Source organism: Harpegnathos saltator, unplaced genomic scaffold (genome assembly GCF_003227715.2).
Source record: "Harpegnathos saltator strain DR-91 unplaced genomic scaffold, Hsal_v8.6 scaffold320, whole genome shotgun sequence".
Classification (NCBI taxonomy): Eukaryota; Metazoa; Arthropoda; class Insecta; order Hymenoptera; family Formicidae; genus Harpegnathos; species Harpegnathos saltator.
Genome location: NW_020230118.1, coordinates 510,611 through 538,188, shown reverse-complemented (window position 1 = coordinate 538,188; position 27,578 = coordinate 510,611). Strand labels below are relative to the sequence as shown.

The 27,578-nt window shown below is 39.6% G+C and overlaps 3 pseudogenes; 1 reads left to right on the top strand and 2 right to left on the bottom strand.

The window, feature by feature from the left end:
- The first annotated feature begins 331 nt into the window (after window positions 1-331).
- On the top strand, window positions 332-1,899 carry LOC109504249 (uncharacterized; annotated as a pseudogene).
- A 565-nt stretch (window positions 1,900-2,464) lies between these two features.
- LOC105187566 (putative nuclease HARBI1) lies at window positions 2,465-3,315 on the bottom strand (annotated as a pseudogene).
- A 4,768-nt stretch (window positions 3,316-8,083) lies between these two features.
- Window positions 8,084-25,746, bottom strand: LOC109504250 (putative nuclease HARBI1; annotated as a pseudogene).
- Window positions 25,747-27,578: the final 1,832 nt, after the last annotated feature.

Below are 27,578 nucleotides of genomic sequence, written 5' to 3'. Positions count from 1 at the left end.
TTGTGATTAACATTGTCTATTTTCACGTTTGCTATACTATTATTTGTATCTTTGCTTTTACATTATTATTTGCATGCTTGCAATTTACAGATATGATTTTTGCTACTGAAAAATTGCATGAAGCAATAAAAAAATATAGTATGTTTGGTTATGATATGGGGTAATTAGATTGAGTTACTTTAATATAACAGTTTTTATGTATAATGGTAACTAATATATAACAAAATATATATCGTTTTATAAATTCACTCCTATAATTATCTTAATTTAGATGAGAGTAACAGCAGTATCATAGACACTGAATTAGAACACTTTGACGAAAATGAATTAGATGAAAAACAAGGAGAAGAAGATAAAAGTAATATGCAATATCATTTTTAAGTAAATTATATGTAACTTTTGAAGTTTTTAACTGAATATTATTTTAACAGTATTTAGATTAGCCACATGAAGCTATTCTTTTATTAATTGAAGAATATCGTTTGCGGCAAAACGATCTCAGTAGTGGCAAAATGTCTAAAAAAAAATATGGGCATTGATTGCGGAAAAATTAAGAAAACACATATATAATGTTACGGGGCCTCAATGTTTATCCAAATTATCTGGCCTAAAACGGACTTACAAAGCTATCGTAGACCACAATAATAAGTCGGGCAACTCAACAAGAACATGGCCATATCTTTCTGTAAGTCATTATCTTAAAATAACTGATATTATTACGAAAAATATAAAATTAAATTTATTTAACATTTTTCTAGCTTATGAACGAGCTACTTGGCTCAAAGCCATTTATGTCTCCTATAAGCACAGTATCGTCAACTGGAAAAAAATCTAGATCACCATCTTCTGAATGTAGTACATCCAGCTTTGATAGTTGCTCGCATAAAGAAGAAAATTTGTTTGCGATCCGTCCAAGGCGCCGCTCTTTGTGTCGACGAAATCAAGGATTCTCGATATCACGAGATATCCTGCGTGACTCTCGCGTGAGCACGCCGTGCGTGTTTGCTACCGGACACCGCGTAGTTGTTGTCACGTTTTGTCCGTATGTGACTGCCAAATATGGCAACGTTTTCGACAATAGCGGTTACCATATCATCTCCGAGCGACACAAAACAAACAATACATGTAAGATCGAAGTGACGAACGGCTTTTCGGTTCCTCGCGTCGATCAGATCTTCTCTTCGCACGAAACCGCTCGCAAGTAATATTTCAGTTTGTTCCGCTCCGTTTTTCGGTTTTTTTCAACTCAGCTGCTCGACCGCTCCGGTCGAACCTCATCGTACGAAATACGATTGCGGCCTCAACGCATTGCGCTTCGAACGGACGTGCTACGTACGATCATATTCATCGCACATTGTTAAAGTTTATTTTGTATTTTTTTTATAATAAAATTGGGATCGCGTGTTCGAGTCGTGCTCACGCTTCAACTGGCGAGCATTAGCCTCCCAGCGCCTCGACGAACGTCGAAGCTGATCAGGAAGGAAAAGGAGGACCGATCCCACAAGAAACAAAAGAGACTACATTATCTTCCTGTTAAGTCGCACCCCGCGCTCATTGCTGAGCCGTCCCGGCCTCTTGTTCGCTTCGCCAAAGAGCGAACAAAATTCACAACCTAGTAGGTTAATTTATTATGATTATGTAGAATGTTTCATTTAATAATCTTAATTCAATTATGATTTTTTAATTCATATAGAACTATTATAACTACATATGACTTTAAAATAATAGTATTAGTGTTCAAGATTTTAGTAACGTCAGTAAGATAGTTTACCTTTAAATGTATTAATTTTTTATATATTTCTGTTTGTAGAAAAAGCTCGACATACATCTAATATGGAAAGATTAGTGCAAACTTTCAAAGATGAAAGAAAGATCGCAGAAGAAGCTGAACAAAAATGACATGAAGAAAATGTACAGTTACGTCAGAAGTTGTTAAATTTGTTTGAAAGAATGTTGGACATATTGGAAAAAAAATAAATTGGCAGTATATATAAATAATCTTAAAAAAACATTGTAAAACTTTATTATATATAAGTAATCTTAAAACATTGTTTTTAATTATAGTTTATTGTTTAATATAGCACCGAAATGATACAAAATGTACATGACTGTGATATAATGTATGAAAATGACAAATAAATGATACATGTAATCTTTACGCATTTCGCATTATTAAACTATTACAAATTACATCTCGTTTCATAAGCCCTGCATTATTTCCTGCTCGGTTTATTAACGGAATATCATTATTATATTCTATACAATTTAATTCCATAATCGAAATTTCATCATTGCGTAACAAACAAATATTATATAAGGTACAGCATGCAATGATGAACTCTGGAATTAAATCGATACGTTCCATATCAAGTACTGTTAGCAGACTTCGAAATCTTCCTTTTAGTAACGCAAATGCTCTTTCAATTGTAATTCGAGTGAATGCATGACAAAAATTATAGTTTTTCTATCTAGCTATCAGATGACCGTTATCACGATATGGCGTCATTAGATTTTTGTGAAGAATATAGGCTGCATCACCCACTAAATGACTGTCATTAGGAAATTTGTTTACGTCATCCAAATATGTATGAACCTCAGATAAACGAAATACCCATTGATCGTGAACAGAACCAACATGACCAGCAAGACAATGGGTAAATTGTCACTTATGATCACAAACAGCCTAATAATAAATATGAAATTATAATTCATGATATAGTTATTAAAAAACAAAAAAGATTAAGGTAATATGAATTACTTGTAATTGTATACTATGATGTTCTTTCCTGTTAACATAAGATTCGGAATTGATGTGTGGTGCTTTTATATTTATGTGTGTGCCATCAATCGCTCCTATTATTCGAGGAAAGCCACTGACTGCAGCAAATCCTGCATGTATTTCATCTATTCTATCATTCTGTGGCCATTCAATGAAGCAAGGAGTAAACTTCACAATTACTTTTTGTCACTTTTCTCACAGCATTTAATGCTGTAGATCTTCCAACATTAAATTTTTCACAAATAGATCTAGATAGATAAATATCATATTATTAAATAAAATAAATTCTATATACATACATATAGATAAAATAATATCATATTATTAAATAAAATAAATTCTATATACATACATATAGATAAAATAATAATTATAAATTAAAAATATATTATGTACCGATATGAATCAGAAGTGGCCATTTTCCAGATAGTAATCAGAAATTGTTTTTCTGGTGATATCCTCCTATGTCCAGATCTTGTTCTTATTAAATAAGGTTTTATAATATTTAAAATATAATAAAAAGTTGATCGTTCCATTCTGAAAAGAAAAAATCAATTATATATATTATTATATATATATCATTTTAGAACATAAAAAAATAAACTCTCTTATTACTTTAATATATAATTAATAATTATGTACCTATATATATTATAAATATATATTGTAAATATATATATGAATTTTTCTTATTTTCAAAAATGAAATTGTTTAAAAATATTTATATAAGAAATATACAAACCTGAGATGTGTTTTAAATTGTTCGTCACTATAACATTGTACAATTTCTTCCACATAACCTCGTAACCGCAGCGGAGTATTTTTAATAGAATATTTTAGAATAAACATAAAATTATCGAATTTTTTATATGTAATAGAATTCTTATCGTCTTCAAATAATTCTAATAGAATTAATGCTTGCGCAAATAATATAGGCATCAATTCCTTTTTATTTATGTTTGTCATATTAACACTGTTCATAAACGCTTATTAATGTTAAAACAAACAACATTAGCATCAATAACGTGAACATTCACAAACCAAACCGAACTCACAAACCGAACGGTTACTATTAACACTTGTAAGCGTTAACGCTTAAAGCGCATGAGCGTCCAACGTGAATGCACCCTAGCATCAACAACGTGAGCGCTCACAAATCAAACCGAACGATTACTATTAACGCTTGTAAGCGTGAGCGCTTAAAGCGCATGAGCGTCCAACGTGAACGCACCCTTATTTAACGACATTTAACTCTCGATATTTCGCTAACTATTTGTCGGAAGTGTAGAAGTCCGTTAGCGCGACCATCCCGAAAACGACACGTCGAGCGGTTTTGATTTGTTTTATTCCGATTGGTCAAATTTCAATCTTCAATCCGCAATCCTTGATATCGATTCTGTAATTTAAGAGAGATCATTCACTTTTCACACTTTCATTTCACGTAAATGTTTTCGCTCAATTCTATAACACCGAAGTGAAAATACGAAATCACTAGATTTACTAGTATGAGGGAAAACGTTTTATCAGGAACTGTACCTGAAATCATAACCATAAATGTTTGAAGTAAGTGTGAAACAGATCTTGCGACTGTTATAAATATACTTCTTTCTGTGATTTTGTATGTAATAAAAAACATGAATGTGACAGAAAAACAAAAACAAATTCTTATAAATTTTATGCGGTCTCATCCTGATTTTGGAAGAGGCAGATTACGATATAACCGCGAAAATAAAAGGAAAATAGTAAGTGATTTTATAAGTTGTCTTATGAAATATAAGTTGTATTATGAAATGAAATATTACTTTTACAAACGTTAAGTAATAGAAATGATAGATTGTAAATAAAAATAACAAATGAATATAATATATATACTTTTTTTACAGGACGAATTATGGGAAGAAGTAACATCAGCTCTCAATTGTGCAGGCTGTGGCCCTAAAAAGTTGCCAAAAGAATGGGCAAAGGTACACACACACGCAAAGGCACACACGCGCGCGCGCGCACACACACACACACACACACACACACACACACACACACACACACACACACACACACATATATATGAGTCTCAAATTAGATTTAGTATTATTAATATAATACTATCACAATCTTATTTTATGTAATAATATCACATTAATGATTAATGGTTCTTTCTTTATTATAGACATGGCGTGATTGGAAATGTAATTTGCTAAAAAGGGTGGCCGCATATAAAAGTTACGCAGCAGATACTGGAAGAGGTCCAGCAAAACATTAGATACAAGCTCCTCTGAAGATAATTTACTAGAATTTTTGATACCCGAAGCCAGTGGAATGCCTAATATTTTTGAAGGAGGAGCTATTGGCAATAATGATTCATTTTCACAGGAATCTTTTACTTCGAAAATCTCAAAAGAAAATTTTGCCTCTCAGAGTCTGCCAAACTTCACTGCTAGCTATCTAACTTCTAAAAGAACTTTCATGTCGCCGAATCTACAGGATTCTTCTATTGAGCAAACCACTAAGGAGCTCTTTAATAAACATCAAGTAACAGCAATATAACACCAATATTATAATTTTTTACTCAACAATAATATGTTCATTGTAATGGTTACATTGTTGAATAGAAAATTATATTATTGATGTTGTTATTATTACTTGATGTTTAAGACTTGGTCTAACCTTATAGAGTTTGAAGAGTCCCAAGAAGACAACGTGCTCTCAGAGACTGCAGGATGCGACTTTCTCTTGGCAGATTAATGTTGAAGTAATATTGTTTAACAGAGTTTTAAAGTCATAATATTTGTTATAAAATTTGTTATAAATTTTAAGATCAAGTTTCCCACAGCGACGTAATGAATAATATAGAGGTTAATATAGAGGATCTTCCAATAGATGTACAGTGTTGGACAAAATAAATCATACACCTTTCAACTATTTGAATCTGTTAGTGTAACTATTCTTACAACAAGCAAATATATTATGAGATACAGGAAAATCAAAGCATTTTAAAGTATTTAAATAAAGGAAATGTGAAATAATAAAAATTGTGCTCAATTTGTTTGCAAATAATTTATTACTCAATATTGGTACATTGTACTCTGGACAAAATAAATCATACACCTAAATGATATATGGTAGGAAACTGTCAATATTTACATTTCATCGTTCTGCTATTGTTCGTCATTCTACTGTTTGTTTACATTGTATATATGACTAGAGTTTATGTGTTCGGTGAAGCAGTAATAATTGTGACAACCAAGAACAATGTCACAGAAGCAAATTTCTCTTGATATCCGAAATTTAATCATTCGCGACCGACAGAATGGTAATTCTTTTAGAAAAATTGCTAATAAATACGTGATTTCTGTCGGAGCAGTGCAGCACATCTGGAAAAAATATGAAACACATGGGATTGTGGCAAACTATTCCGGAAAAGGTCGAAAACGGGCTACAACTTTTCGTGATGACACCAGAATCGTTAGAATGGTAAAACAAAATCCGAAGCTATCATCGCGAAACATTGTGGAATCGATGAACCTGACTGTCAGCAGTAGAACTGTGCGTCGTAGACTTAGGGAATCTAGACTAAAAAGTGTGTTCGCGTCAAAACGTCCTTTCATCAATAAATTAAATAAGAAAAAGTGATTCGAGTTTGCCACGAAGTACGCGAATATGCCTCTAAGTTTTTGGAAAACAGTATTGTGGTCTGATGAGAGTTTGAGTTATTCGGACAAAAACGACGGTCTAGAGTATGGCGAAAATCTGGTGAGGGTCTCAAAGAAATAAATGTTCAGAAGACTGTAAAACATGGAGGCGGTAATATCATGGTATGGGGATGATTTGCATGGTCTGGTATCGGTAATTTGGCTCGAATTGAAGGCATTATGACGGCAGAAAGATATATTGATATATTGTGCGAGAATTTGGAAGAAACTCTTTTGAAATTAGATTTAGAAACTAACTTTATCTTCCAGCAAAATAATGATCCGAAGCATAAAGCGAAAAAAACTATTGCCTTTTTTAAATCTAATAAAATAAAACTGCTCGAATGGCCGCCACAATCACCAGACTTAAACCCCATTGAAAATCTGTGGGCTTATTTAGATAGGAACGTGGATAAAACGAACGTAACTGACAAGACATCGTACTATGCAGCAATTCAGAAAGCTTGGGAGGATATTGATCCTGAATATATGAAAAAATTAGTTGAGAGTATGCCTCGCCGACTGGAAGCAGTATTAAAAACTAAAGGCGGCAACACCAAGTACTAAGCACCATTAGAATTAATGTTCTTTGTTCGTGACTACTTTTTTCTATAAGTGTATGATTTATTTTGTCCAGGGCACAACGCACCAATATTGAGTAATAAATTATTTGCAAACAAATTGAACACAATTTTTATTATTTCACATTTCCTTTATTTAAATACTTTAAAATGCTTTGATTTTCCTATATCTCATAATCAATTTGCTTGTTGTAAGAATAGTTACACTAACAAATTCAAATAGTTAAAAGGTGTATGATTTATATTGTCCAGCACTGTAAGTGACGCCAAATAATGTTTCTTTTCTACATGGTATGCAGATTTATTCCTTGCAAAGCAGTATATATAATACGAATATTTTGCTCCATTTCAAATATCTTCCAATGTACTCACTTCTGTAGAAAATATACAAGAACAGACTCCTAAAGAAATACATGGCTCCTAAAGAAATACAACTCCAAAGCAATATCAGCAAAAAACAAAAAATATTCTGATGACGAAAGTAATTGAAATTAACTAACTAATAACAAGTCCTTTCTTGTGTGATATCAACAATATTTCATTTAACTGATATTTTATTATTATAAGAAACATGATGTTAATATTATAATATTATTAAACTAATTTTTTCAGATACTGGTAACAAAAAAATAAAGCAGAATGTAAAAAACTTATTCGAGCAATACACTTCGGATCATAGCAATATTCAGAAACAAATATTGCAATTGAAACAGGAAAAATTGGCCATAGCTAAAAAATTAGAATTTAAAAAAAAAGCTCACCAAGAAAATACTACGTTCCTGATATCGTTGCTTGACAAAGTGGATGAATTAACAAATGTTACTCGATCCATTGTTCCACAATATATAGAATAAAAATAACGTATATTTTTACATAAAAATAAATATATATTTTCTGTTACAATAATATTTACAAATATTTCTTTTATAATTTAATATTAAATATAATTTAATAATTTAATATTGTTTCTCAAGGAAGAACAATTATAATTATTATTTGACCATAATCGACCTTGTAGTTAAATAAAAGGTTTGTTAATTGGTAAAATACCACCGGATCACTCGATCTCAAGTTTGTTCTCCACGTTCTTCATTAATACCCTCATATGGCAATCGGTGGTATAACATCTTGTTCATCCAAATATACTTCGTCATTAACAATTCCTCATCTAATTGCCATATTATGCAGAACGCAACAAGCATTGATAATAAGAGCTGTGTGACAAAAAATATTCCATCAATATATATTGCAACTAGTAAAATTATGAAATAACAACTTTAAACTTACATTTAAAATAACAAGAAGTCAAATAACACTTTATCATGAAGAAAACTATAAAATAATAAAAGATATTAAAAAGTGAGATTACCAGCGAATTGTGGACGATAATGTAATGCTCGTTCCTTCCGTAAGCAACGCCAGCGACCTTTGAGAATGCCGAAACGCTCTATAGCTACATGAGTTCGAACATGGTGATCTGTATACCTTGCGCCTGGAGTTCCTTCTGCTTGATTTAATTTTGGAGTCAGCAAAAAAAGTAGAAGAGAGTATGCGGAATCACCTAAAACGTACAATGTTTTTATTACCAAGTATATTATCAAGTTTTTGGTTTTATAGATGCAAAATTAAAGAAAAAATTATTAATATTTAAAAAAAAATTCAGTGAAACATGAACACGACTGTTTCTGAATATCAATATTATTATTGGGCTATATAATTATTTGCCTAGAAGCCAGGAATCTATTTCACCTTCTCTGTATCTCCGTTCCAAATGAGCAAATATTCTGGATGATCGTAATACTCGAGCATCATGTGTTCGGCCACCATGGGCACTATTTACAGCAAGAATTTCGCACTTAGAATCACAAATCTGAAATCACATCAATTATTTAGTAATTTATTATTATTGTATTATCAGTATTGTATATTTTTTATACAGTGTTAACAAAAAAAAGCATTCAACATTTGTATAGTAGATAGTACACATCATACACATCATACTGAATAAAAGTCTTAGTAAATATAAGTCGGACTAAAAACTAAATCGTTGGAGATATTAATATTTGTATACATTAGTCTTGATCTATATTTTTTACACACACTACAGGTTTTTACTCAGTATGGTGTGTATGATCTACCATATGAATGCTGAGTGTTTTTTTAATGCCTTGTATATATTTCAATATTTCAGTATGACAAAATACTTATATACCTACAACTAATACATTTAGCGAATGGTATAACTTCCTATTAATAAATAAATATTCTCTTTCAGCTTTGGGTGGAAAAATGGCAATATGTGTCCCATCGATTGTTCCAATTACTCCTGGAAAACCACTGTTTCTGAAAAATCTGAAAGAAAAAAGTAATTATTTTAAAAGAATATCTCCATCTTTCAAAACCTATTATAACTTATATTGAATGTTGTTATATATAATAAATAAAATTATGATATAAAAACCTGATTAAAAGTTAATATTTAATTGATTTTATATAAATACACATCACAGAATTACTAATTATTACCCTTGTTTGATTTCTTCAATTCTGTCAGTAGTTACTGGAAAACGAATCCAATTATCCATCACATAATTCAGAGCATTGACAGTTGCATGAAGAGAGCGGCTTAATGATGTTTGTGACATGCACGTTAAAAAATCCTGACCAACTCTTCTCTGATAAGATCCTGCTGCAAAAAAGTTTAACGATGCCAGTATCTAAATAAAATATTAAGTACGCAACTAAGTTCCCGCTGTTTTTCAAGAGATGGCTCCAGTAGTAAGTGCTGGTCGATTGTGACATAACCAAAACGTCATGAACCAAGCTTAGACATATAGTAAACAAACCGCTTTGACACATTAGTGATTTTGCGTCATATACTTTTGGTTGTGTGAAAATGTCTGATTTTGTGCCAAATAATCGTCATTTGCGGGAAGTGTTGCTTTTCTTCTTTCATTCGGCGAAAGAAAACGGCGGCTGAAGCACATCGAGAACTCCAAAAAGTTTACGGAGATGCTGCTCTAAGTGAAACAACGTGCCGTGATTGGTTCCGTCGCTTCAAAGACGATGATTTCGATGTTGACGACCGTTCGCGTGAAGGAAGGCCAAAAACCTTCGAAGACGCTGAATTGGAGGCATTGCTCGATGAGGATCCGTGCCAAACGCAAAAAGAGCTTGCTTCAGCATTAGGAGTTACCCGCCAAGCCATTTCCAAGCGATTGCATGCGTTGGGAATGATTAAAAAACAAGGAACTTGGGTTTCTTATGATTTGAAGCCAAGAGACGTTGAGCGTCGTTTTTTCGCCTGTGAACAACTGCTCCAGCGGCAAAAAAGGAAGGGTTTTCTTCATCGCATCGTTACGGGTGATGAAAAATGGATTCATTACAGCAACCCAAAGAGAACAAAATCATGGGGACTGCCCGGTCATGCTTCTACGTCGTCGGCTCGGCCGAATATTCACGCTGCGAAGGTTTTGCTGTGTATTTGGTGGGACCAGGGCGGTGTTATTTATTATGAGCTGTTAAAACCGAACGAAACCATCACTGGGGAACGGTATCGAACTCAATTGATGCGATTGAGCCGAGCTCTGCGCGAAAAGCGGCCACAATACGAGCAGAGGCACGAAAAAGTGATTCTACAGCATGACAACGCTCGGCCTCACGTTGCCAAACCTATTTAGAAACGCTCAAATGGGAAGTCCTACCCCCCCCGCCATATTCCCCAGATATTGCGCCGTCCGATTATTACTTGTTCCGTTCGATGGCACATGGTCTGGCTAATCAGCAGTTCCGCTCATATGAAGACATCTCAAAATGGCTTGATTCGTGGATAGCCTCAAAAGACGAACACTTCTACCGTGACGGTATTCGAGCTCTGCCAGAAAGATGGGAAAAAGTTGTCGCTAGCGATGGGCAATATTTTGAATGATTCATTTGTAACCATTTTTTCACAATAAAGTTGCATTTTCATCAAAAAAACAGCGAGAACTTAGTTGCGCACCTAATATATCATTAATTCTGGGAACATTCCCTCTCAATCTAACCAACTAATTACCTCTGCGATTCAATGGAACTGCAGATCTATAAAGGCAAGGATTGGAGACCTTGCTTCTTTAATTGACTCGTTACCTCAACTCCCTTCTTTTATTTGTTTATCTGAGACGTGGCTTAAAGACTCGGATCACTTTTCAATACCTAACTACAATCTTGTCGCTGACAACAGAGAGGAACTCAGAGGAGGTTCAGCCATTACTGTCCTGAAAAACATTAAATTCTCGGTTATTAATAATCACCCTCTTATTTTCCTTAGCCATAATCATAATGTTAATATTTGCATCATAGAATTCACCTTTAACAATAAGCAAATCATCCTCATATCCATTTACAATCCCCCTAATAACCCCGCTTTAAACAGGAATACTTCCTTCTGGGATCGATTCTTTGTTTTTTGCGATCAATACTCTAACATAATAGTCTTGGGTGATTTTAACTTTAAACATCCGCTTTGGTGCTTAAATACTCCTCAAGCTTCCTGCAATGGCTTTTGTCTTGCCGAAGCTATTTCAAATTCAAACCTTGTCATTTTAAATGATGGCTCTCCTACTTGGCACTCTAAAGATCTTCTACATAACAGTGCCTTAGATATCTCATTAATTTCTCCTAGTCTCATGATCTCCTTATCATGGAATGTCCTTTCGTCTTCACACAGCAGTGATCATTTCCCTATCATTATCAATCTTACTGAGTTGATTCCAGACAAATTTATTTGTAAACCACATTTTAATTTATCCAAAATTAACTGGAATTCTTTTCATTCTGCTCTTAGTGCTCACCTTCCTTCTACACCCGAAGAAGTCTCCTCTTGGACAAATTCCTCGGACCCAGTGCAGAAATATAACGATCTAACCAGGCACATTGAAACTGCTCTTCTGGACTCTGGTGCTCTCATAGATACCAACAGTACACCTTCTAGAAGGCCCCCTTCCCCTTGGTGGGACTCGGAATGTAAGCAAATTTTTCAGAGTAAGATTGAGGCTTTCCATGCTTACAAAAAGAACCCATCTTTACAAAATTTAGAATCTTACAATCAAATATGTAAAATCATTCATAAGCAACTTCGTAAAATTAAAAAATCTAAATATCAAGCCTTCTGCGAATCCTTAAACAAAAACTCGGATGTCAAAAAGACATGGAATACGATCGCCGCTTTCAAAAACAAAAAGTCGGTTAGAAAGGCCTTCTCTGAATTTTCTCAAGAGAAGCTAACTATCGCGGAGAACGCTTTCTGTAATGCGGTTGCTGAACAACCTAATTGTAATATGTCTCTATCGTTTTTAGAAAACAATCCCAATTCAGCTATCCCTAACAATTTTTCTAACATTAATTCAGCGAGGTCAAACATAAAGGTCTTTCAGGAAGATATTTCTCCTGAAGAATTCGAACAAACATTACTGAAGGTACTGAAGAAAAAACCGCCCCAAGTCCGAATCTTATTAGCTATAACATCCTTTCACATCTCCCTCCTAATGTTTTCCATATCATTAGAATCATTTTTAATTCGCTATTACGACATGGGAAGTTTCCAGACGCCTGGAATAAGTATTTTATGGTCTTTTTACCAAAACAAAACTCGGATAAACTCCGACCAATTTCTTTGGCTAATACCTTATTTAAATTGTTAGAAAAATCATTAAAGGCAGACTTGAGTGGTGGCTGGAATCTCTAAATACCTTACCGACATATCAAAACGGTTTTCATCGTGGGAGATCTTATGCTAATAGTGTCTTAAAGCTTAAATACTTTATTAAGGACGCATTCAAATTAGGCTTAAAGGTGGGCGCTATCTTCATTGACATTGAAGGCGCTTTCGAATGTTAACCCTTTTAAATTAATCTGCATGATTATAGATTTAGATATTCCTCGCAAAATTATTCAGTTTATATCTTTTATCCTTCTAAAAAGAATAGTTACAGGCTACTACAACGGCCGATCTTTGGGCACCAGGAAGGGTTCGAAGAGCATCCCGCAGGGCTTTGTTTTGAGCCCCTTGTTATTCGATATCTATATTTCTAAAATACATCTTAATCTTAACAAGAACACGCACATCTTAGCTTACGCGGATGACATAATTATTTTTACTCGGGATAAAAACTTATCTAAATTATCACAAACACTTATTACTAGGAGCTATCAGTACGGAACCGCCGTCCAACGATTACTGCTCCAGATTTCATGAAGACGCCATTCTCGACCATCACGATTATTACCTCAACGGCGCAATTCAGGAATTAGAACAAGAATTCTTATACAAAGGAACCAGATACAAGAAACATTCTTTACATATCCTTCGGGGACCCCGGTTCAAAGGTTTCCAGAACACTGATAGGAACACCCTTACCCTAATAGCCAGGCTCAGGTCGTTCCACATTTCCACTGGTGACCACCTACTCAGTAAAAACATCGTCAACGACGAGTCCTGCCCATGTAGATGCCAACATAGGAGTTTGGAGCACATCCTTTTTAGATGAGATACAGATACAGCAAAGAATCAGATTTGCTACTCTTGCGACTATTTTATTTGGATTGTTCTTTTGCCACAAGCAATTTATATGAAGCCGCCTTTTATACCGACAATATCTCCATATTTGCAGAGATAGCTAGATTTCTCAAAGTCACTAGCCAAGTTATATAAAGCCTGTATATTGAATTGATCTGGAGAATAGCGTATGGACGTACCCCAATTTGTCCGGAGCCATATATTGAACTGAACTGAACTGAGAGAAATCGGCCTGAAGATTCTTAACCTCGAAGGTTCGGATCTAGAAGAACGGCGTAGGGGCTTACTCTTACAAGCCCAGAGCCATATATTGAAGGAAGGAAGGAAAGTTTGGATCTGCCCAACTACAGAATGGTATCAAGGCGTCAATTATGTGCTCACAAGCCGCATGTATTAGATCAGAATTGTATCCTAGACGTTCAGTCACAGTTGTGTTGACATCGACACCCGCATCGAACTATTCTCGTATCCTATCGCCTTGGTCAAAGACTCTCTTCGAAAAAACGTCAGGATACAATCGATTGAGCGGTGAGCTAAGACGCGCTTCTGCTATCAAGGAAGCGGTGTGTAAAATGCGCGATAGTGCTGAGACCCGCACGAGCGTTTTGTTAAATAGCTTATCTCATATTATATAACTTTTGTCGTTCAGTATTTCGAAGATCAATAAGTTCTCCTTTATTTTGTAGCACACAGGCGCCCATGGTTCTCCACGATGCTCCTCGCAGAATATTGGCATTAAGGTGTTCTGGAACATCGTCTCTTACTTGAAGAAGCCGATATTTATCACATATTCGACTTGGTCGACAGTCTTATTGAAGAATGGCAGAGTGACCTTTTTCTTCCTCGTCGAAGCTGTCACAGTTAGATAGTAATGAGAACCGAGATCGGTCGGAAACTTAGGTCGGAATACTATATTCAATAGAATTCACTTCATAGTTCAGCACGTTTCTCACGACTTCCTTCACTTCTTCAATTGAGAGCCACTTCCGAATAACATAGCTTTCAACAACATTGATAGTTTCTGTCTCTAAATGTTCTTTTTTTCATATTGCTGTGTTGGACATTCTACCTATAGATGCTGCTTTTGAAATGAAATGTCTGAAATTATGGCAATTCGTTAGCTTTTATACACTCTATATATTTATCAATTTATTAACTAATTCCGTCATGTGTAATATAGAACGTTCCATATTTTCATCAAGATATTTCTCGATAAATAAATGCATATTCTCGACACAATGCAGACGATATGACAAAACCTGAATTTATGTTAACTTACATTGAACCGTTGATTGTGACGTTGCATTCCTATGTAAATTTATTGACAATTCCTTTTAAGTTGTTATCGCACCGAAATAACCAGCATGATATTTATAATTGAGTATAGATATTCAATATTTGAGTGTATAATTCAATATTTTCGTAACGGGAGAAACCTGAGGAACACTCGTGACAAATACGTCCACGAGCGTTTGAATGAAACGACCTCCGTCGTTTCGGATGGCCTGCCCTTCCGGACTAAACAGCCTGCAAGCTGCCACGTTCCTGAGAAGCGTGGAGATGCTAAGCGACAAGAGAAAGTGCTGAGCTCGTGTCACGCGAGAGGCGACTCAGTTGCTCCGGGGCGACTAGCCAAGGCCTTGAAGACGCTTGGACAGAGAGCTCAGAGTTCTCGAAGAAGCAACCACGTCGCTTTTGAACGCACCAAGATCCTAGATGGATACTTGGCAAGAGAGTTCGCAAATCTCTCAAGGAGACGGCAACGCCGTTCCCAACAGCCGAGGTCTTCGACGGACGTTCGGAAAGAGAGGCGATCGAGTTCGCTCCTGAATCGTGGCAACGAGGCGAACTCAAAGCTAAAGTGGATTCTCACTATAAAGCCTCAACCCAGCAGGGTATATTAGCACCGCAGTCAACTCAGCAGAGTGTAGAGTGCGTTGGTTTGAATCTCTACTATGCACGAAAACTGCTTTTGGAAAGCCTAGAGAGAACGTCGGTAAAGACGGGCGCTACAAGTCGCACAGACCAGACACCAGGGATTGCCACAATCGGCGTTGGGCCATGCGAAGGCCCCGCGCCGGCCGTTGCGCTGGGTGATATACCCGGCCGGCGGATTCTTGCCCGCGAGTCACGGACTGGTGAGGCGTGCCTCATAGCAGCGTCGGGGCGAGCTACTCGCTAGGCGCGGGCGACGGCGGGACGGTCTCGCACTCACCTGCGAGAGACCGTGCGCCTCGTCGACTGCGAGAACACCGGCGCCGGGAAGCCAGACCGCCCGCCATGCAGGATCGGCTGCATTCCCGAACAGTGGAGAATATGGATAGTACAAGCTGATATAATCCTGAATTGATCCATTGGTGAATTATTTATTTATTATTATTATATTATTGAAAAAATACAAAAAATACAAAATATAATATAAAGAATAGTAACGATTCGAAACAGGTAAATTTATAAAATAAATTTTGCAAAATCGTCAATTTGTTAATAAACCGTTAACATTACATTGCTTGTTGAATTCTGCTTGCTGGATTCTGAATCCTGGATTTGATGTTAATTATAACCTTTTTAATGATTTGTTTGGATTTTTTTTAGTTTAATACATTTTTTGCCAGTTTACAGGTAAACAAAAAGAAGAAATATCTACAATATTGTGGAATGTCTAGGATTATAACATCAGGGATTGCAGGTTTGGATATTTTCAATATTAAGAAAGGGTAAATAAATTGGCAGAAACAAAATGAACACACAGAATAAGGTAAATATAATCATAAAATTTTATTTATTATTTAAAATTTTATATATAACTTGAAACATGTTACTGTTATAAAAAATGACTATAAAGATAATATTAATTTTTAAAAAATAAAATAAAAAAGAAGTGAGGTATAAACCATTACATAAAATATATTTTCCATACAACAAAATATGATGCTTAAGCAAAAAGCATAAAAAGTAAAAAAAAGAATACAGCACAAAAAGTTGCAGCAGTGTTGCTGCAACTTTTGTGCTATATGGGATTTAACCGTTTCACTGCTACGCGGCGCAAAAGCGCTGCGTTCATTTGTCTCGAAAACCGCAACGCAGCGCTTTTGCAGTGTGTCTTTGTTACTCCGTGGAAGTGAATGTAGTCTGACCTCACGCATACTTTGTAACACGAGTGCATTCTAAAATAACTTTTTACCGTTTTTATATATTATTTTTAAAAAATAACCATGTCACGGGCTATTATTTCGGACGTTGATTCGATTGCTAGTGATTCTGAGGATGGTGAAAGAACAGACACAAGTAGTGATGATAGTATTATTATAATTCATCAAAGAAAAAGACTGAGGATTGAAAGTGAGTCTTCTATCTCATCCTCATCTTCAGAAACAGAAGAAACACCAACTTTTACGAATATTCCTCCGACAAATGTGTTTTCCAAAGCAACAAATAATTTTTTCGAGACTCCTGGACCACATCAAAAATTATTGACGATATCGAAAAGGAGTGGATGAATCATAAAAATAGCGTGTCAACACAACCATCTTCATCAACCAAAAAATTTGCGCTTGAAAAATTACCGGGACGTAACTTACGACAATGTGCGGTGTGTAGCAACAGAAGGAGCGGGATCAAGCGATCCCGCCTTATTTGCGCTTGTTGTAAAAAAGACCTTCACGCTATTTGTGCGGCAAAACATAGTTGTTATACATAAATTTTTCATGTAAGAGTCAGTGATCTTCCCCTAATCAAAATGATCCTTTACGTGCTGATCATTCAGAGAAGATCAATAAACTTTAAGTTATCTTTTTATAAATTTTAATTTTCAAAGAAAAAAAACAATTTAATGTTTATTTTTTCTTATTCACAATCACAATTAATATTGTTTCTTTATAATACGAAAAGAATTATTAAAATTGATTGATATTTGTCTAAATGAGAGTGTTTTATTTGACGACATCAAGTCAAAATATGTCCCGCAGTTTTCGTGCGTTCTTGCAAGAATTGCTTAGCAGTCAAACGGTTAATCAATATAGAAAATAACTCGAGCTATTCATGTGAATTATTCAATACATGAATGTTTACACCTATGAGTGTTTTAGGTTAAATTTCCACATGAGATAAATCACCGAGAACACCACTTTCTTATCACTTTTATCAATTTCGTTTAATATTGAAATTACGTTTAACATGTTTCACGATATATATGCGAACTCATATTTTTATGAGATTACACTATTGACTCGATGTTTATAAAATTTGCTTCTCAAAACATAAAAGTAATGCCTTTATATTGTTGCAACTCATATGTTTGATATACAACATGTACTTTTTGCTTTCCAGAAAATAATGGCCGCGTTCAGCAGAAAAACTGCTTAATAATGGAGAATTCACACTGCGTCCGATGTCCGTACGTCCGGACCTACGACGTCCGACATCCAATAGGAGAACAGCTTTCCAATGGAGAATTGAATTCTCCATTATAAAACTGTTGAATAAGCGCTTGGTTATTATTATCTATGGCTGCATTCAGAACAAAATAGGTGTTCAGCGGAGAAAACCGCTCAGTAAGCGATTAGTGACTATTGGTCCTTACTGTTAGTTCCTTACATTCAGACCAATAACGTTGACGAATTACTCAACAGTTGCACAACTGTTGAGTGTCGTGAACGCACCCAATAATCAGTGAGCGCTTAATGATTCTCGCTCCTGATTAGCAAATACTTCTGGGTCTATGAAGAATCTAAAAGAATAGGTGCGTTCACGACACTCAACGGTTGAGCAACTGTTGAATAATTCGTCAACATTATTGGTCTGAATGTAAGGATCTAACAGTAAGGACCAATAATCACTAATCGCTCACTGAGCGGTTTTCTCCGCTGAACGCAATGGCCGTGTTCAGCAGAAAAAGCTGTTTACTAAACGCTTAGTGATTATCATTCCTGATTGGTTCATTCCCCTAGATTTGTTAAAGATCTAAAAGAATACTCTAATCATAGATAATAATCGCTAAGCGCTTAATAAGCAACTTTTTTTGCTGAACGCGGCCAATGAATAATCGTTAATGGACCTTCTACAATAAGTTATTAGTCATAAGTTATAACCAAATTGACCAACCACAATCGATTATTTAAATAATCAAGGTTATTTAAATAATCAATTATGGTTGGTCAATTTGGTTACAACTTATGACTAATAGCTTATTGTAGAAGGCCCATAAGGCTTCCTTAAGTTTATCTTCAGATGGTCTATCAGATGGTCTGTACTACAGACTGCAGCCAATAAAATAATCCGTGCAGCATCTAAAGATGGATATAAGGAGACCTCAAATATAAGGCCTGACTATGGATACGGGTATAAGCGCTCACTGATCACTCTGTTCTGCTGAACGTAGCCAGTGATTGGAATATTCTTTCAGATCTTTAACAAATCCAGGGGAATGAACCAATCAGACCAACCTGCGCAGTAACTCACAACGAAAGGCGAGAAATGAAATATACGTGGTATGACATAAGAATGTCAACAATCATTGGCTGCATTCAGAAAACACAACGGTTACACAACGGTTGAATAATTCGTTAACGTTATTGGTCTGAATATAAGGATCTAACAATAAGGATCAGTAGTTACTAAGCGCTCAGTGAGCGCTCTTTTTCTTCTGTTTTTCATTTTTTCTGAACGCAACCATTGCGTTCAGCAGAGAAAACCGCTCAGTGAGCGATTATTAGTGACTACTGGTCCTTACTATTAGATCTTTACATTCAGATCAATAACGTTAACGAATTATTCAACAGTTGCTGAACTGTTGAGTGTCGTGAACGCACCCAATTCTTACATTTTGGAAAATCAGCAGCGGAGGGATAGATACATAATGCACTCAAATGGGAATGCGTCTTTTGCAAGGTATTAAACAGGTATGAATATTAAATTTTAAGTGAAATCGTATTTATTTAGTCACTAATCGCTCACTGAGCGATTTTCTCCGCTGAACACAATGATTGTTGACATACTTATGTCACACCATGTATATTTCATTTCTCGCCTTTCGTTGTGAGTTACTGCATAGGCGTGCTGTGCAGGCGGAGCAGCAGCTCTCATCTTTTTCAAGTCAAGATGCGTCCCAAAAGTCATTAAAAAAAGTGACAACTTTTATGTCCGCGACTGTACTGTTGAACTAGTGCAATAAGTTAGAATAGCTGCGTTCAACAGAACAAAATGATCGGTGAGCGCTTAATGATTATTGTCTGTGGCTGGAGCATTCTTTTAGATTCTTCATAGACCCAGAAGTATTTGGCAATCAGGAGCGAGAATCACTAAGCGCTCACTGATCATTTTGTTCTTCTGAATGCAGCCAATGAGATAACTATACTTCTTCTCACTCCAACTTATTGCACCAGTTCAGCAGTGCAGCTAAAAAGAACAGACCCATAATCAACTACTGGGTGCTTCCGAAATGTCCAGGGTTGGGTCGAGTCCCCTGACTCCCCCCACTTCGGTCCGAACGGTAGGCACCCCGCAGAGGTTTTAGCCGGTAAGAGTTCGACATAACCCCCGCCCTCCCCAAAAGGGCGGGGGTATCCATGAGGATTTCCCCTGCGTGACCAAAAAAAAAAAAGGGTTGGGTCGAGTTGAGTTAGTTCCACTATAGTATATGTATACGGATATTGGCTGCGTTCCGAAATTCACTGCCAGTACTGAAAATACATAGTTTGTGTCACGTATATTATAAATTGTCAGTGCTGGCAGTAAATATCGGAACGCAGCCATTATAGTGAAATTAACTCAACTCGATCCAATTTTAGATATTTCAAAAGCACTTACACAGTTAAAAACATTTCGTACTTTTGTTAAAATTATTTGTGTGTAGAAAGTTTTGTGTTAAATGTTTTATACAGTCGTGTGTTAATTTAACATATCATTATTGTGTTACCCAGACTTTCTTATGTTACATTAAGATTAACTATTTTCAAGTGTCAAAATGACATTTCCAATTAAAATAACACAATTTATATGTAAATGCATGAATTCTTGCTATGACATATTTTATACGTTGAAGTCAACACCTAAAATGTGTTACTTTCCTCATTATGATAGTTATCATGTGTTAAATGTATAATGTTAACGTTTTTGGTATGTGAAGATTGAATTTTTAACACATAAATTATGTCAATCTAACACTTTCATTTCATTAAATCATAGGTCATTACTTTTCCCAAATGTTGAAGTAACATTCATTGTATGTCAATTTAACACAAACTGTGATTCTTGACAGCATCCAAATGTTAAATTTTTGTGTAAATTTTTTCATATTATGTGTTATTTTTTAACATATTTGCTGTATGTTGAATTAACACATAAATAAGAGTGGATGATTTGAGACACATGAAATATGTTAAATTTAACACATTATTTCTACAGTGTATTATGAATCCAGGTATAATTCAAGACTATTAATTGCGATAAATTTGGAGGAATTGTTACACTCGCCATCATTTTGAACAATATGATATGATAACTACTTAATCAGGCCCTTCAAATCCAATCACAATTTGATATTATTGTTAACTTTTATCTGGACCATCTGTTCAAGCGCGAATTGTAAACGTCCATTTCGTTATGGCCAATGTGATGTACCCAATCACTGATCGCTAGTTAAAAGTAACATCCCTAGTGTAAAAAACTAGAAACACGTATGAACAATCTCTATAGCATTGATATATGACTTGCGATACAGCCATTAGGTAAAAATCGTTAATACCTGGAAGGGACGGAAGTGGCGATTTATTAAATGAACAGAAACTGACACAGAAGGTTAGTCGTAGGCGAAACGTCGATGGGAGATGATGTGACGTTGGTGTATAGTGTAGTTATGTAAGTATAAACACATATATATAAACACACACATATACAGGGTGTTTGATAGCTGATCATGCAGACGAAAGTTGGAGATCGATTGGGTGTAGCCGAGAAGAAAAGTCATGTACCATAATGTCAAATTGGCAATAGTTATCGAGTTATTAATTAAAATATGTGAGCCAACGAGCGCGTAGAGAGCGGAGGGCGGCCGCAGTAAGCACGTAGACATTTGATACAGGCGGAGTCAATGAGTGACGGTAGGCAAGCGCGTGCAACGAGGGGCAACGTAAGCGACAAGAGGCGATCGCGCGTGACGAGGAGCGAGCGAGCTTTTTCTTTATAGCTTTTTCCTTATAGCTCGCTCGCTCCTCGTCGTTCGCGCTCGCTCGCTCTTCGTCGCACTCGCTCGCCTCTTGTCGTTCGCGCTCGCTCGCTCCTCGTCGCGCGCGTTCGCCTCTTGTTTACGTTGCCCCTCGCCGCGCGCGCTCGCCCATCGTCACTCGCTGACTCCGCCTGTATCAAATATCTATGTGCTTACTGTGGTCGGCCTCCGCTCTCTACGCGCTCATTGGCTCACATGTTTTAATTAATAACTCGATAACTATTGCCAATTTGACATTATGGTACATGACTTTTCTTCTCGGCTACACCCAATCTATCTCCAACTTTCGTCTGCATGATCAGCTATCAAACACCCTGTATACACACACACACACGAGAGAGAGAGAGAGAGAGGGAGAGGGAGAGGGAGAGGGAGAGGGAGAGGGAGAGGGAGAGGGAGAGAGAGAGAGGGAGAGAGAGAGAGAGAGGGAGAGAGAGAGGGAGAGAGAGAGAGAGAGAGAGAAAGACACATATATATATATGTAATAAAGCAAAGTATTTTGTATATAGTGACCTTGAAAATCGATATTTTCACGGTCACTCTTTACATTGCGAAAAGCTATCTGTTGCGCACGAAAACGCAACAGATGTGAATAGAACATTAAACGAATAAATAGTAGGAATAGTAGGATATAATAAAATTAAAATTAAAATTAAATTAAAAAAAAGGAATACTGTTTAGGAGTGAGTGTGCCGTCCTAGAGACGCGAGCGGAGCCCGCCTGTCACGCATGGCGGACGGCATGGGTTCCCGGCGCCGGCTTACTCGAAGTCGGCGTAGCGGTCTCGTTCGGCGAGTAGCTCCCGCTGTGGCTGCTACGAGGCGCGCCACCCGACTCCGCAACCCGCAGGCAAAAATCCGCCGGCCGGGTATATCACCCAGCGCAACGACCGGCGCAGCGCCTTCGCATGGCCCAACGCCGATTGTGGCAATCCCTGGTGTTAGGTTTGTGCGACTTATAGCGCCCGTTTTTACCGACGTTTTCTCTAGACTCTCCTAGAGCACTTTTCGCGCATAGTCAAGATTCAAACCAACGCAATCTATACTCTGCTGAGTTAACGCGGTGACAATAGACCCTGCTGCGTTGAGACTTTATTGTGAATCGACTTTAGCTTAGAGTTCACCTCGTTGCCACGATTCAGGAGCGAACTTCGATCGCCTCCGTGTGGAACGAGTAACTCTCTATCTCCGAGCGTCCGTCGAAGACCTCGGCTATTAGGAACGGCGTTGCCGTCTCCTTGAGAGATTTGCGAACTCTCTCTTGCCTAGTATCCGTCTAGGATCTTGATGCGTTCAAAAGCGACAAGGTCGCTTCTTCGAGAACTCTAAGCTTTCTGCCCAAGCGTCTTCAAGGCCTTGACTAGTCGCCCTGGAGCAATCTCTCTGAGTCATCTCTCGGGCGACACGAGCTCAGCGCATTCTCTAGTGCCTCTCCACGCTTCTCAGGAACGTGGTGGCTGGCAGGCCGTTTAGTCCGGAAAGGCAGGCCAGCCGAAACGACGGAGGTCGTTTCACTTTGTAACGAGTTTTTTTTACCCCCGTTACTATCGTGTGACGGCGACCACCGATCGTCACACGATCGCGAGAAATCATCGCTAAGCGCCCGGCAACACCTATGCCGCGGCAACCCGCCAGACCGCCGGAAAAAGCCGAATTCTGCGAAGCGGTCGGGGAAGATCGGTCCCCCCAGAAAGGAGTAATTCGCGAAAATCGCATGCGCGACTTTCCGGGAAATCGGGGGGGAACTAATCCCCCGATTATCGGCCATCTATCGTCGAGAGGAATTTAGGGTATAAAACCCGCTCTAGACGAGAAATCGAGGCAGACCGTGAGAGACAGTGAGTCCACCAGATCAGCTACCAAAGAGAGCTCCAGCGAGAATCGTGAAGAGAAGTCGACGAGAAGGCAAGGCATCCGCCGGTGAGTAAAGCTTCCACACCGTACCGAACCATCGGGAACTTTTACAAGACCCGGCAGCCGAGCCTCGTCGGCCGATCAGGCATCGCGACTTTACCGTACTTGTCCGTCTGTGTCGGCAGCAGTTAGCCACCGGTACAGAATATCTCTAAGTCTCCATTCGCGAATTTACCGTATTCGTCCGTCTGTGTCAGCAGCAGTTAGCCACCGGCATAGAATATTTCTAAGTCTTTGTTCGCGAATTTACCGTATTCGTCCGTCTGTATCGGCAGCAGTTAGCCACCGGCATAGAATATTTCTAAGTCTCTGTTCGCGAATTTACCGTATTCGTCCGTCTGTATCGGCAGCAGTTAGCCACCGGTACAGAATATTTCTAAGTCTCTGTTCGCGAATTTACCGTATTCGTCCGTCTGTGTCGGCAGCAGTTAGCCACCGGCACAGAATATTTCTAAGTCTCTGTTCGCGAATTTACCATACTCGTCTGTCTGTGATGGCAGCAGTTAGCCACCGGCACAGAATAATTTAAGTATCTGTTCGCGAATTTACCGTGCCCGTCCGTCTGTGTCGGCAGCAGTTAGCCACCGACACAGAATATTTCTAAGTATCTGTTCGCGGATTTATATGTGCTCGTCCGTCTGTGTCGGCAGCAGTTAACCACCGGCGCAGAATATTTCTAAGTATTTGTGCACGGAATATAAGTGCTCGTCCGTCTGTGTCGGCAGCAGTTAGCCACCGACACAGAATATTTCTAAGTATCTGTTTCCGACCAAACGGCAGCAGTTCGCCGCCGTTCCGCGATTCATAAGTGCTTGCCCGTCTGCGTCGGTAGCCATTAGCCACCGACGTAGATTAATTTCTAAATTCCTGTGCGCGAGGATAAGTGTTCGTCCGTCTGTGTCGGCAGCGTTGGCCACCGACGTAGAATATTTCCGAAGCATCGCGAAGGTTCCGCGGAATTATCAGTGCTTGTCCGACTTTGTGACCGTGGTACGCTGCCCGGAATAAACCACCTCCCGCTTATCCAAAGAACAGCTGGCGTAAGTCGCCCTCAACAGGACTCGTGACCGAGGACGTCGGACCGCCAAGAGGCCGCGAAACATCCCCTCTGATCCCGCGGATAGGGGACCACCCTTGCGGCTACGCAGGAATCACGGGCACCAAGGAACGGACATCGCCGACGCCACACCGGGCCAGCGAGCCGCCCACATACACTAATATATATATATATTATATAGCATCGAACGTCTTTTAAATAAACGGGGCGCCTTGCGGGACGCACCCAACTTGTTAACACAGAAACGCTGAACACACATTTCTTCCGAGAAGCAACCTACGACAAAGCCCTTCACCCGAGTAACGCACCGACGCGGCGGCGAGCGAGGCGTCGCGGAAGCGGCGAGCCGGGCGCGACGGTGGGGTGACCGATCGCACCGAACCCCGTGGGCGTTATCGTTACATGGCGATCCTGCCAGAATCGGTCGGCTAGGGTGAAGAAAAAGGAAGAAGAAACACAGCGAAGAGAATGCCGAAGGCGTGGATCCAAGAGCTACGCAAACCCGAGATCGCCCGAATTCTCGGGGAACACGGGCTCGAGATAGAGGGGTCGATCGACGACCTGCGCCACCGACTGCGAAGGTTCGTGGACGACCACCCCTCGATGTTCGAGACCGGGCCACGAAGACGGGTCATCCCTGCCCCACTGTTGGCGGATGAAGAGTCCTCCCGAGGGGGCTCTGTCATAGGGATAGATCCCCCCGTAAGGATCCCCACCGATGCGCAGACCATGCTGTGCATCCACAAATGGGACTGCCGTTTTTCCGGGAAGGACCGCTGGACTTCCTGGAACGCGTGGACGAGCTCCGGACATGTTATGGAGTCACGACCGCCCAGCTGTTGTGGTGCATTCCGGAACTCCTGCGCGGAGATCCGCTGCGCTGGTACCGAAACCACCGGGCCGCCTGGACAACATGGGAGGACTTCTGTGCCGCTTTCCGGAATCATTTCCTCCCGCCGAGATACCGAGCGCAACTGCGGCGAAAAATATTGGAGCGCCGCCAGCGCGCCGGGGAGGCATACCGTGAGTACGAGACCGCCATGCTCACGATGCGCCGTAGCGGGGATGACGATTACCTGGACAACGCAATACCGCTACTCTATGACAACCTAGATGTCGACTACAAAATGTTCATAGGCGCACACGAGATCCGAGATGTAGCCCACTTGGGACAACTGGCTCGCCAGTACGAGGATATCGTCCAGCAACGCGAGGAACAGGGGCGACCGGTACGAACTACCGGCCCCACGGTCGCTGCTCTTCTATACCGTGAAACGTGTTGCTGGAAGTGCAAACAGCCGGGACATCATCGCCGAGCCTGCCGACAATCAGCCGTAAAATTCTGTTCACGCTGCGGCAAGGACGGCGTGTTAACCCGCCAATGTCATCCCACGGCGGGAAACGAGTCCGCGGCCGGGAGTGGCGCCGCCACGACCGGCTCTCCGTATAAAATATCAGCCAAGACCATACCTGACCATCCAGTACCAGCAACGCCCATTAAGGGCACTAATTGACTCTGGAGCCGAAACGTCCTTAATCGATATTCGATCGCTACGAGACGAAGATCTCCCACGAGGGGAAGCCGGCCGAATCACGCTGGCAGATGGGACCGGCAGTCCGACATACGGTCGGACTTGGCTCCACGTAGAGGTGGGACGGCAGAAGTACCGCCACCAATTTACCGTGATGGCCAACCTGACCGCGGAAGTTATCATCGGGGTTGACCTCTGGGCCCGGCTCCAGATTGCGCTGCCGCCACCCCCGAGGAACTTCCGGCGATTACAACCACCCCGAGTGGGGATCATAGAGGGGGGCCTGACGACCAGGACGGACGAAGAGGAAGCCAGATTCAACCAATTCCTGACGAGCGAACTGGCTCTCTTCGATAAAGTCTCCGGGCCGACCCCATCGATCCGCCACCAGATTCGGGTGTGCCCCGGCACGAGCCCCATCAAGCAGCGCTACCGACCACGGAACCCGGCTATGCAAGCCATTATTGATGAGGAGGTCGCAAAGATGGAGGCGGAGGGAGTGATTGAGCCCTCGTCTAGTGCCTGGAGCTCCCCCGTCGTCCTCGTCCGGAAGAAGGACGGCGGATACCGCTTCTGTATAGACTTCCGGAAGGTGAACGAGATAACCGAGCGAGACGCCTACCCTCTACCGCAGATAAGTGCGACTTTGGACCGACTACGCGGGGCCCGCTACCTATCCTCATTAGGCTTGAAGAACGGGTACTGACAAGTTCCATTGACCAAGGACAGCAAGCCAATCACTGCGTTCACCGTGCCCGGCCGGGGTCTCCGCCAATTCACCGTCCTCCCGTTCAGCCTGCACTCCGCGCCGGCAACCTTCCAGAGGTTGGTGGACACCGTGTTGGGCGCTGACCTAGAACCGCACGTATTAGTGTATCTCGATGATATTATTGTGTTAAGTACTACACTGGACGAACACATGAAACACTTACGAGAGGTATTCCGGCGGTTGCGGGAAGCTCGATTACGCCTCAACACGGAGAAGTGCCACTTCTGTAGAAGCGAGCTGCGCTACCTCGGACACTTGGTCACTCGCGACGGCATACATACCGACCCGGCCAAGGTAATCGCCATTACTGCCTGGCCAGCTCCGAGGACGGTGAGGCAAGTCCGCCAGTTTTTAGGCCTCGCCTCCTGGTATCGGAGGTTCGTCAAGAATTTTTCCGCGATTGCGGCACCGCTGACGGAGTTAACCAAGAAGAAAGTGAGATGGAAATGGGGATCAAGGGAGGAAGAGGCCTTTGAAC